This window comes from Euprymna scolopes, chromosome 17 (assembly GCF_053919585.1).
Source record: "Euprymna scolopes isolate OS-2025 chromosome 17, ASM5391958v1, whole genome shotgun sequence".
In the NCBI taxonomy this organism is placed as follows: Eukaryota; Metazoa; Mollusca; class Cephalopoda; order Sepiida; family Sepiolidae; genus Euprymna; species Euprymna scolopes.
In genome coordinates this window covers 45,823,764-45,837,695 of record NC_136498.1, presented here as the reverse complement: position 1 = coordinate 45,837,695, position 13,932 = coordinate 45,823,764, and positions in this window count along the sequence as shown.

Genomic DNA, 13,932 nt, shown 5'->3' with positions numbered 1-13,932 from the left:
AGAGAGTCGTCTACCTGATAGGTCATGAACTGTCCTCTAAGCTTGAACCTCTGTCCAATCGACAAAATGTTGCATCCCTCTGCCATGATCTACACGTATTTTAATGGCGAATGCTCTGATGGATTGCAAGCAATTGTACCCCGTCGATATAAATACTCCGAAAAACCCGACAAGCAGCTAAATCCCAGCATTAGCAATAGAGATTCCTAGGTGTAAGAAAGCATTCTACTCTAATGCTTTCTTCTCCAGTACTGCTAGATTTTGGAACTTCCTTCAAGGATTCTGCTGTCTCAATTGCACTGACATGCAGGTGAATGTGCACAAACATCTTGTTGCCTGCCTCCCTTCATGATTTATCTACAACTTATGTCCCTGATAGTATCACCCTTCATGAAAGTGGCATTGTGCCTTGTTTGGGGTAGAAGTTGAGTTAACAAAATACAAAACCGATCTTATAACACTGCCAGGTACATAAATTCCATGTGCATGAGTTTTTATTTTTTATGGATCAAGCAGTTTTCTTATCAGTAGAGATCGAATTGTCATACACACAAGTTTTATATAGTTATAAAAAAATAGAGTAATAGAACATATTCTATATATATATATATATATATATATATATATATATATATACATATGGCAAATGAGAGAGAAAGAGAGCGAATGACAAAGATATGGAAGCAGAGAGCGCTAGATTCCCGTTTGAAAGTAAACAATGATATTCCTTTCAAAATCATCCAAACGACAGACGAGCAAATGTAACATTAAGGTTCATTGGTGCTTTTTATGCAAATTTCTTTCCTTCTGTTGAGATTGTTTTCCTTTTCTTTCTGTTTCGGTTGTATTTGAATGAGTTACCGTAACCCCTACTCTCTACATGATACCTCGTTACACACCGCTTTAGCTTAACCAATCAGAATCGAAATTCCGCCTCTGCATTGATCGAGCTGGCGACGTCATTGGGTAAAGAGGAGAAAAGGGGGGGAAATAAGTAGATAAATACGGGATGAATAAAAAATACGACAAAAGCAGAAGAATAGATTAAACAAAATGAATTAGGTTAGAAACTAAATATATAGAAAAACGGAAAGATTAGAATAAGTACAACAAAGAATTTATTTTACAAACATATGGTATAAAATGAAAGGAAATAATATAATATAAAAATAGAAAAAAGCAGGGAAAATTAATCAATAAATTTTACCTACGAATTAATTCAAAGCTATACTTACGGAAGCAGAAGTAAACGTAAGCAGACTTACGCGCGTGCACACACACACACACGCACGTGTGTGCGTGTGTGTGCGTGTGCGTGTGCTTGTGTGTGTGTTCGTGTGTGTGTAAATATATACAATTTAAATGAATATATATATATGTATATATATATATATATATATATATGTATATATGTATGTATATATATACCTATGTATATATATGTGTGTGTGTGTTTATGTATATGTGTGTATATTTATTATATATTTTTCATGCATGTTTTCATGTAGACAGAGGTTTTTGTATGTGAGTTTTGCAAAGTCAAAACAATATTGTGTTTATATATACTACAATATATATATATATGTGTGTGTGGGTCTATATATATATATATATATATATATATATGTTGACGATTATGTACGCATAGGCAATATATATGTAACAAATGTGTATTTAAACAGTGTTTTCATTCAGACACACATTGTTCAATAGTGCATAGTTTTTCGGCTTAATGGTCTTTTTCTCGTAATGTCTGCATTTTGGTATGGTCCTTAAACAAATAAAACTAATATTTAGAAGCGTAAACAAACTGACAATAACCAAGTTAACAATCCCCAGCACCAATTTCTCTAGTCTATAATTACCAGCTACACCGCAATTTAAATCAGGTAAAAATGATCTAAGGAATAACTTATAACTTTATAATATAAACAGCACTTCCCGTACAACAAAACCAGTTGGTGAAACCAAGTTGGTCTATCAATCCAAATGCCCCATTGGGAGAATGCATCTCCAACAATTAAAAAAAATATATAGATACATTACACACGACGAACCCATTGTCTATACGATTAATCCTACACCTTTCAGATAAAAGTTCGATGTGTTAACACAGAATACAATATGACTATTCACATTCGCAATGTAGAAAAATGTATAAATTAATTAAATACAATAAAAATGGTAAATTATATACAATTTTGTACATCACATTTTTAAACTATTGCACATCTATTTTAGTCACGTTCTTATCACGTTAAAAACATATTCTAGTTGTGAATAAAATAAATACGCATCAAAGTAATATTAGGAAAAAAACAAATATTTTACTTGCTTGAAATGTATACCATAAATATATTTCGGATCTAAACTCCATCCAGGGTATGTTTTTTTCTTTCTCTTTTTTTTCTTGTATTTTATTTCAACAGTGTAGTAAATAATGGGCAATCAACAATTCCCCCACTAACCAACAATCACGAGGTTCTTTGCTCAGCAACCGAGAAGGCTAACATGCTTGCCAGTCGGTTTGCCTCAAACTCCACACTGGACCCTCTAAACCACCCCCTACCTCAATTTCCTATGCGGACAGACGTCACGCTAGACGATCTGATAATCACCCTGCTCAGGTGCATGCTATCATAAAAAAACTTGACACTTCCAAAGCATGTCTACCGGACCTCATCCCAGCTGTGCTATTAAAAACGTGCTTAGCGGAAGTAGCTCCAGTTCTCTCCAAACTCTACAAAAAATGCCTTAATGAATCTTGCTTTCCGGGCTGTTGGAAAACTGCTTCTGTGGTACCAGTATTCAAGAATTCTGGCGAAAGAACTGACCCATTGAATTATCGCCCTATCAGCCTCCTCCCACTTTTTGCCAAAATATTTGAGACCTTAATTAACCATGCTCTAGTCCAGCACCTTACAGATGCTAAACTTCTGACCGACCAACAATATGGATTTAGACAAGCCCGTTCCACAGCAGACATCCTCTCTTTAATCTCTGAACGCATATACCATTCACTGGACAAAGCGGGAGAGGGCAGAGCGGTAGCTCTAGATATATCTAAGGCTTTTGACAGGGTATGGCATGAGGGTCTCCTCAGGAAGATTAGATCTTACGGTATCACTGGTAGAATACTTAACATAATAAAATCCTTCTTAGATAAGAGAAAAATCCAGGTTGTCGTCGACGGTCGTACATCTAAACAATATGATATAAATGCGGGAGTGCCCCAGGGATATATCCTTGGACCTCTGCTGTTCCTGATATTCATAAATGACCTCCCCGACAAAATTGCCTCTGAGATGGGTATATATGCTGATGACACCACACTCTATAGCAGGCACGACAGGAAAACAAATGAACATATATCTAAAGTAATGGCAGAAACACTAGAGGATGACCTCCAATCAGTAGTGGAATGGGGACAAAAATGGATGGTCACGTTCAATGCCGCCAAGACAAAACTGGTTTCATTCAATAATTACAAGAAACCTTCTCTACCACCTATAGCAATGGCCAACGACTCTTTATCTGAGAGTACGTCTCTCAAGCTCCTTGGCCTAACGTTCACAGGAAACATGAGTGTGAACAATTACATCGAGGGCATTGCCAGGGCCGCTGCGAGGAAGGTGGGCTCTCTCTACCGTGCTAGAAAACTTCTAACACCCGAAAGTATCCTGTACCTCTATAAGGCCACTATTCGCCCATGTATGGAGTATTGCTGTCATATTTGGGCTGGTGCATCGGCTACTAGTCTCTCCCTCCTTGACAGGGTTCAAAAAAGAGACGCAAATCTGATAAACCCTAAACTGGCATCTAAGCTTCAGCCTCTGTCCCATCGTCGAAACGTTGCATCCTTCTGGCTGTTCTACAAGTATTATAATGGTGAATGCTCTGAAGAACTGCAAGCACTTGTGCCCCCACGACGTGAACACACTCGACAGACCCGACAAGCTGCAAAATCCCACCCCCACACTGTAGAGATCCCTAGATGTAAAAGATCTTTCTACCCCAGTACTTTCTTCCCCAGAATTGCTAGACTTTGGAATTCCATTCCAGGTCACTGCTTCCCCAACTGTACTGACATGCATAAGTTCAAGTGCAACGTGAACCAACATCTCGATGCCCTAATCCCTACATAGTACCCCAGTAGATGTTTCCCCTGATAGTAGCCCCCTACACCAAAGTGGCAATATGCCTTGTTTGGGGTGAAAATATTAAAAAAAAAAAAAATATTCCAAGTAAATCAACGTTGTTATGGAACTCACACCCTTGACTTATTTTTGTTATATACGGGTCGCCTCTCTGTTTTAAGTAATTTAATGTAATTTGAACTGAAGCACATAAAAGCATCCAGATTTCAACCGAAACAGTCACCAAAAAAAAGTCCTAAAGACGACTGAAAAAATCCGTTGGAAGTACTTGTAAAAGGAAAAAAGATACAAGGAAACAACTATTGGATTTGCTATTCACAAATTCGACCGAGATATTTGATTGACTAGACAAAAAATAGAGAAATTAAAAAAAAAGACGATTAAGCGAAAACGCTCCATGCTGTTCAAACATGTCTACCTCTCTCCCTGTCTCTCTCTCTCTTTCTCTCTCTCTCTCTTTATATATATATGTGTATGTGGGTGTGTGTTTGTGCGTGTGTGTGTGTGCATGAGTGTATGTATACATCTATATATCCATATATTTTTATATAGGGGTTCGACAAGTGTATTAGGATTATTTACACAAATGTTTTGCGATATTACAAAAAGTTCGATATGCAGATTAAGATTAGATAAAAGAAGGAAAATATATTAATAACAGAAAAGTATATACAGGTATATATAGATGTCTTAATTTGGGCACTTATACACTTATGTTACCGTGCTGAAATTATACTGCTGTTATTTAGAAAAAAAATAACATAATGGTGGTGTTTTATAGTGACTCTATACTTCACCTATTTATTTAAAAACAAATAATATCGAAAACATACTAACTTAAAAAGCATATGAAAAGAAGCATCTCAGTTTGATACAACGAAATACAATAAATTAGAGGGGATCTAAGGGAGTATTTTCTTTATGCCAAGCATTTCGAAGCCTAATGCAAATCATACTACTAAAACCTTTTTCTAACATATTTAAATTATCATAATTATCTATTACTCCCTTAGACTCTTTAATGTATACACCCTTATGAGATTCCTTATGTGCGTATTGCTAAACATCTTTTTCTTGTTACTCAGCACTACTGTTCCATTTTGATGATGAAAATTACGTTTTGAAATGCCTGGAATAAAGCTCAATAGTAATTCTCACACACTATATTGTTATGTTTTGTTTCAAATTAATAAATCTATATACCCCAGCAAATAATTTCTATAATCCTAATATTTCCTATAAACGATAGAGTGTGACCCGGATATAAGAGATTTTTATCAAGTTCATACCGCTTCCTTATATCACGGTTTCACTTATATCAAGCCTTCTTATATCCGGGTTGCACTGCATACTTACTTATTAGAAACAAAAACATCTCTCTTATATCAGTTTCACTTTTACTCGTATTTCTTATATCAGGGTCACACTGTATATATATATATATATATATATATATATATATATATATATATATATATATAGGGTTGCTTCCTTCAGTTTTAACAGATTATGGATACCCACCTTGAGGGTACCTGCTTGTTGAGTTTTTGTGGCAATCTCAACCGAACTTATTCAGAGTTGGCATTGTTACATACCAGTGGCAAATAAAGGTACAGACGACATAAAATAAAAATAAATTGAGACTACACACAGCGCCTAGAATTTCTAAATTGTAACCAATCTGCTACTATGTGCATATCTGTTTCCAAAAATAACGATACACACATATTTAAAAGCAACAGTAACCTTTTTGCTATCTATATACTTTTATGTGTAGTTTTTTTCATATGTTAACGAACATATGCATATATATATATTTATATATATATACATTTGTATATATATATATATATATATATACAAATATATATATATATATATATATGCATGTACGAGGGGCGTGCAATAAGTAATGCTCCTGACCCACTTCCAGTTGTTTGATCTAGCTGACATTTTTGATGTGCAAGATTTATATCTCTACGGGTAATGTGACAAATTACAGCTCTGAACTAATTGTGGTTTCTGTTTTACAGGTGTTTGAACTCATTCAGGTGTTAAATGGAACTTGTTAAATGTCGAGTAGTGATCCGGTTTTTCTATTTGAATGGACGCACACCACGGGAAACTTTTGATGAAATGAAAGAAACTTATGGTGATAATGCCCCATCATATGACCTTGTAAAACGTAGGCATTGTGAATTCTAACATATCCGGGAGTCTGTGGAAACAGCTCCCAGAGCTAGTCGCCTCCCTTCTGCCATAGATAAGGCTTATGTCCGGTAAGTTGAGGCTGCCATTTTGGAAGATCGCTAAATAGATGTCAAGATGTCAAGATTAGTACAGGGTCTGTGGAAACTCTCATTCCAGAAGCGAGAACGCGTCGAGTGCTCAAGGATGAGTTTGGAGATGTGCCAAGAGGATGAGTCATAGTTTTTTCAAGAGACTGATTTCACAGGATGAAACCTGAATCCATCACTATGATCCAGAAATCAAAGCCCAGTCAATGCAGTGAAAGCACTTGGACTCACTACCTCCAAAGAAGGCATGGCTGCAGCCCTCCGCTGGCAAAGTCATGCTCACAGTCTGCTGAGATCAGGACGTAGTAGTGATGAAAGATTTCCTGGCAAAGAGCACGACATTTGCAGGAACCTATTATGCTTCACTTTTGAGGAAATTAAGGGAAGCTATCAAAACCAAGAGGCGGAGCAAGATCAGCAAAGGTACTGTCCTCTTGCAGGACAAGCTCCGGTCCACAACTCGCATGTCGCCAGATCAGAAGCACGGTTGTGTGGTTATGAAATTAACCCCATCATCTCTACTCTCCTGACTTGACACCCTCTGATTTTCACCTCTTCCCAGCCATGAAGTTGTTTTTAAAAGGAAAGAGTTTCCCAGATGATGCAGCCTTTATTTATCCAGAGCCGCATCAAACAACGGGAGAAATGCATAGTTCTGCGTGGTTCCTATGTAGAGAAAGACTAATAACTGTGACAAGTTTCGTTGCTCTACTACTATGGAAAATGGCTCAGGAGCATTACATATAGCACGCCCCTCGTATATGTGTATACATATACCAATGGATGTACAGGTGTCAGAGTGTGAAATTATTTTTTCTTGTAAAGCTTTAGCTATGCATTTCCTTGAACAGTATTTGTTAAGATGTACAGATATCCCACAAGAGAAGTCCACATTGTTATTGACTAAATATTGAATACGTTTTACTTGTAGGTATATAAAATAACAATTGACATACACTATCATTTAAAAGAGAAATCTTATTCAATATATATATATATATATATATATATATATATATATATATATATATATATATATATATATATATATATATATACGCATATATATATATATATTGGTATGCATACAACAGATATAAAAATATGTATAATGTAGAACTGCATACATACAAATTGATTTACTTGCATTGACGTAGTATTCCCTGCATAAATGGGTAAATCAATAAATGCATATATGCAAAAATAGAGAGTATAATTTATATATATATATATATATATGTGTGTGTGTGTGCGCGCGCGTGCGCGTGCTTGTGTGTGTGTTTGACTTTGTTTCATAATATAATAGAAACTTTGCTCACAAAAATAATACGAAAATAATTAAAACACAGATCAACTTATCCACAAGAAAAATAAAAAAAACAATAAGAAAAATATAATCATTGAGAATAGCAATAATCTAAAATCTGATAGTAATCATTAGTAGATGTGTGCTAATATTTTTTATAAGTTTTGCACATGCGCAAATTCATTCATAAATTTAAAAAACATATTTTTTCATCTTTTGTCGATAGTCCGAACTGTAAAGAACACACCTGGAGCCTTAAATGTTTAGCTTTGATTGAAGGTGGTAGCACTCAAGTCATTTAAATAACACTTTAGAAATCAGTACTATATATATATATATATATAAATATATATATATATATATATATATATATATATATATATATATATATATAGTTTATCAGCCAACAATATTTGCGAAAGAAAACCCGAATAACAAGAAATATTACGTAGGCATGACTTTCTTAGATTTCCAAACCCGATACTATGACCACAAAAGTATATTCAACAATAAAAAACACCGTATAAAGACAACACTAGCTTATAAATGCTGGGAACTAAAAGAAAGCGGACATTCGCCGGTAGTCGAATGGAAAATAATAAGACAAGCTACGACGTGTAGGGACCTAGACGACCCATGTAGATTATGCCTTCATGAAAAAATTGCTATTTTGTGCTTTAAAGAACCCCAACATCTATTAAAGTGTAGAAGAGAAATAGCAAATAGCTGTGTTCACAATATAAAATTTACTGTAGGATAGCGATACAAAATAGTTTTAAAACTAGCAAAAACAATAGAAAATAAACAAATAAATGAATTAAATAAACACGAATATACATAAACGATCGCACACATACAGTGATGATCATATTTATTGGCACGGTAAAATAAAAGTTTAATTTTGTCTAATAAATTCTAAAAAAGGGATTAAATTAAAGAAAATAACAAAGTATATTATGTATTTTTAACTGGCCTTTCCGATGCAGCAATCGGATTTTAGAAAAAAATAAATAACAAAGGAACAACAAACATAATTGCAAAAAACCCTTGTTCAAAATTATTGGCACGGCTTTGTTTTTCTTTTAGTATCAGTATAATATCAATCAATTTCCGGTTTACGTGCTTTCTGAACTTTTTTATAGCCATATTATGCTTGTTTAACGCTAATTCAGTGAATAATTTTTTTCAGATAATTTTTAGATAGCGATTTATTTAAACTATTATAAGTGACTAAATTATAATTTTCAATCGCCATGGTTAAAACTAAGGAACACAGCGAAGACGTCAGGAAGCTTGTTGTAGCATGCCATACCAATGGGGAGGGCTATGATAAGATTTCAAAGAAGCTAAACCTTCCCAAATCCACTGTTAGAGCCATAATAAACAAGTTCAAATCGCAAGGCCACGTTATGAGTTTAGAGGGTAGAGGGAGAAAAAGGATTCTTTCCCCAAGAGATGAACGGAAAATTGTTCGACAAGTAAAACAAAACCCAAGGATCTCTGTTGGGGAGATAGTTGATGAACAGAGCACCTCTGAAGTGAATGTATCTCGACACACAGTTGGTAGAGTTTTGAAGAGAGCTGGGTTAAAAGCATGTCGTCCGAGAAAGACTCCCTTATTGAAGCCTATGCACCTGAAAGCAAGGCTAGCCTTTGCAAAACGTCATATTGATAAAGATGTTGCATTCTGGAAACGTGTTCTATGGACTGACGAAACGAAAATAGAGTTATTTGGCCATAATAAAGTGTCTTATATTTACAGAAAATCTGGCGAAGCTTTCCTGCCTAAGAACACCATACCCACAGTGAAGCACGGTGTAGGCAGTTTAATGTTTTGGGGATCCATTGCTGCCTCTGGACCAGGGCGACTTGTTAAGGTCACAGGTAGCATAAAAAAGGAAGATTATGTTAAAATATTGGATGAAAACCTGAAAGACTCTGCTAAAGAGCTCTCACTTGGTCGTCGTTGGTGGTTCATGCAAGATAATGACCCAAAGCATTCGGCTAAACTGACTAAGAAATGGCTTGAGGACAATCATATTAATGTTTTGGAGTGGCCATCACAAAGCCCAGACCTTAATCCAATTGAAAATTTATGGAGAACATTAAAATTGAGGGTAATGCAAAGGAAGCCTGAGAATCTTATTCAATTGGAGGATTATTGTCAGGAAGAGTGGGCTAAAATTACTACTGAAGAGTGCAACAACTTGGTTGTAAACTATGAAAAGCGACTGAGGAAGGTAATCAAGGCCAAAGGCTATACAATTGATTATTAAATAAATCGTGCCAATAATTTTGAACAAGGGTTTTTGCAATTATGTTTGTTGTTCCTTTGTTATTTATTTTTTCTAAAATCCGATTGCTGCATCGGAAAGGCCAGTTAAAAATACATAATATACTTTGTTATTTTCTTTAATTTAATCCCTTTTTTAGAATTTATTAGACAAAATTTAACTTTTATTTTACCGTGCCAATAAATATGATCATCACGGTATGTATGCATATATATATATATATATATATATATATATATATATATATATATATATATATATGTGTGTGTGTGTGTGTGTGTGTATATATGTATGTACACACACACATATATATATATTTATATATAAACTAACAATAAAAAACGCACTAACCTAATTTTAAAACAGATGCTTTGTCCGATAAAATGCATGCCCATTGGCTCATTGTAAGGGCGCGGTGGATGCTAGAAAGCTGATTGGCTGATTAAAATCACAATAGAAGAGGAGCATATAAAAACGATAAACAACCACAGAATTCGCGCGGAACATTCAGTGTAGCTTAATCGCCATATATATTTTATAAATTACTATATATATATATATATATATATATATATATATATATATATATATATATATATATATATATATACTTGTTTATTGTTATATAAACATGCTCACATCCCGCTGCTACAAGTAGCCACTTGTTTCAATCAAACAACAGATATCATCAGGCAGCGACTCATTCATTGAACTTTTGAATAGTCAAGTCGCTGCCTGATGATATCTGTTGTTTGATTGAAACAAGTGGCTATTTGTAGCAGCGGGATGTGAGCATGTTTATATAACAATAAACAAGTATTATCAGCTCTTTTTATTGAGCACTATCTAACAATCTCGTTGAATTCATTAGTTCATTACTTTTGAATATAAAAAAAACCCCGAGTATATATATATATATATATATATATATATATATATATTGATTAAGAAAAACTTGACTATATATTAATTAATATATACTATCAATAACATATACATTTTACCGTATGAGACCGGAGGCTCCAAGCTACTTGAAAATAAAACGCTTTAAATAACAAAAAGATGAAACTGTAGAGCTGAGAATCCGATTGGTTAGATTGCAAACCTAATTCCACGTGTATATATGGAAATACGCCGTAACAATAATTTCAGTCATTAGCCTCAGCAATTGCAGAAAACTCCGTGAAGCTTAATAAGAATTGATATTTCAATAACTTACAAAACATATGCGTATAGTTTTATTATCGAGGGTTAGTTTAATGTCTATAAACTATTTCTGTTATATACTGGTGATATTAAGATGACGTATATTCTTTATTGTTGATGTTCGTTTACGGAGAGGCTAGAAGTGTAAGCCATGTTTAGTTTCAGAACAGTTTCAGATGGTTCTTTGTTCTAAATAAGTCTTGAGAGGTGACTGGTTTGCAGTAGACAGAGCAGTTTCCGATGGTTCGTTGTTCTAAACAAGTCTTGAGAGGTGGCTGGTTTGCAGTAGACAGAGCAGTTTCCGATGGTTCGTTGTTACGCACAAGTCCTGAGAGGTGACTTGCTTGCAGTAGACAGTTCCACAGATTAAAATATTACCGTGTCGAGACGAAAAAAAAACATGTGTAATTGATACAGAAATGGTTTAATATTTATGCAGCAATTCTGCTTTCTGATTGGTTGGTAGCAGAACGTGAATTAATTCGATTCGTCAGTTCCTAGCAGCATCGTTTATAGATAGAATCGCCCGACTGTGTGGGATCATACACCATTAAACTTCCAAAATATTGCAACAGAAATTGGTACAGAACTAGTGAGATATCTAGAGACAGGGTACACACTTCTATAGGAGCACCAGCCTGTAATTCACTAAAAGGAGATTTATGAATATCTTGATAGATAGACCGAGAGACAGTACGTTTGTATTTATACATACATGTTTTTTGCAAATCGTCTAGTGATTGGAATGACAGCTGATTCCAGTTATCAATGAATAACGAGACACTTTGTTATAAAACAATTTGGTTTATTTAGTAAACATTCATATATACACAATACGGCGGTTGAAGTGGAGGTGGTGGTGGAAGGGGTGTGTGTTGTGAACGTTACAGGCAGTTCCTCGTCGTTTCTCTCTCTCTCTCTCTCTCTCTCTCTCTCTCTCTCTCCGGCTCTGCGTCTCTGCCTTATTTTTGTTTACCATCTCACTTTTATCGACTTTCGACCTGCTAACCCATAAACCAATTGACGTCATTGACCTATATTTTGACCAGCCCGGCGTTTGCTTTTGGTCTTGCCTGCGACTGAATTACGTAATCTCCAGGTCATCCCATTCCCGGGTTTCATTTTTTTTGGTCAGGATTTAAGTTCATTCGAATCTTGCTCCATACAACGGCCTGACTAATAAAACGACTTGCGTCATAGGACCAGGTCATCCAATTCCCGGGTTTCATTTTGTTGACCCGGATTTTGAGTTCGTTCGCACCTTGCCTCTCCATAACATTTCGAGTAGAGTGATATATTTATATTTTAGTTTAAATACATTGTACACGTTTTCTATTCTCATAGTGTGTGTGTAATATCGCGTGAATTCGCGAATATATATGCAAGCAAAATCACTATGGAAGAAATAAACACTATAGAAAAACAGAAACAGAACTATCGTGAGAATAACGGCATTGCGCAAGAGATGTTGAGGACGTTCCTGATCCCCTGGGTAAGGTGAGGTCAGGACCGCCGACGATTAAATAATTGTGGATATATAAAACACAAACCAGTTAGAGTTATTTTCTGTTATTTATCTTAGACTCCGTTTGAATTGAAACTGTACGCAACGTGTCTTGATCCGCGGGCAAGGGCACCAAAATTGTTGGCACCTTATTTTCCAGTTAAGTGTAAAATCAAGAAAAGAAAGAATTAAAAAGGTTTCCGAAGAAACTATGTAGTCGCAACTTTAGGATAAATCACCAAACGGAGAGGAAAATTGAAAACAAAAATCGTAAAGTTTTATTTTCCGGTTCTTTTCATCGTCAAATATATTTTTGTCATATTAATTGCTAAAACGTGTTAATGTGGCAATTGAATAAATGATATGTTATCTATTCTGTACAACAGCGGTCCTAACATTATGCTTCTTCAGTTATCAATTATTATAGATTATCTGTTACCGTAGTAAGTAGATTGTAAAGTTCGGAGAAAAAAGGTTCTAATTACACATTTTTAACCCATTTATATTGTAATTTCGTATACAAACGTTGAAGGATCAATTCTTCTCTTCAATACAAAGTGTCTCCAGTTTTATTTTACACTTACTAAAGTTTAAACATTTGGAAAACAAAAAAAATATATATATATAAAATATACTTATATCTTGCTGGTTTTGTTATACAGTATATGTTATCCATAAAATAAAAAGAATCTTATTGTTCTTCTTCCGTCTTCATATTTAATTGCTTTACCGCTGTGCGGTTTATATTTTTAGACTCCCATTGTCTGCTTTTCTGGACAGTTATCTCGAAGAGTCGCTCGTATGAAAAATCTATTTTATTGTTGTCAATGTGTCATAAAAACGGTCCGTCGGGAGTGTGGATTTCTAGGTAAAGCAAATAAAGATATGTTTACGGAAATGAAATTACTACTAATCTCTTAGCCCATTTTCCTAGATACATCAAGTACTACCAGCACGCTGCCGTTACAGAGTTACACGACCCCGATGTTTTTTTTTTATTGTAGAATCCGAAGGCTACACTTTCATATCTTTAAAAAGCGCATTTAATGTTGCATTTAGCTCCCTTGCCATGGTTTCAGAGACGAGTCTACGCTTCACTGGCTGAGCATCAAGTATTTCGAATTCCGAAAATACTTCTTCACGTTTAATACCAGGAGGTGAAACACAA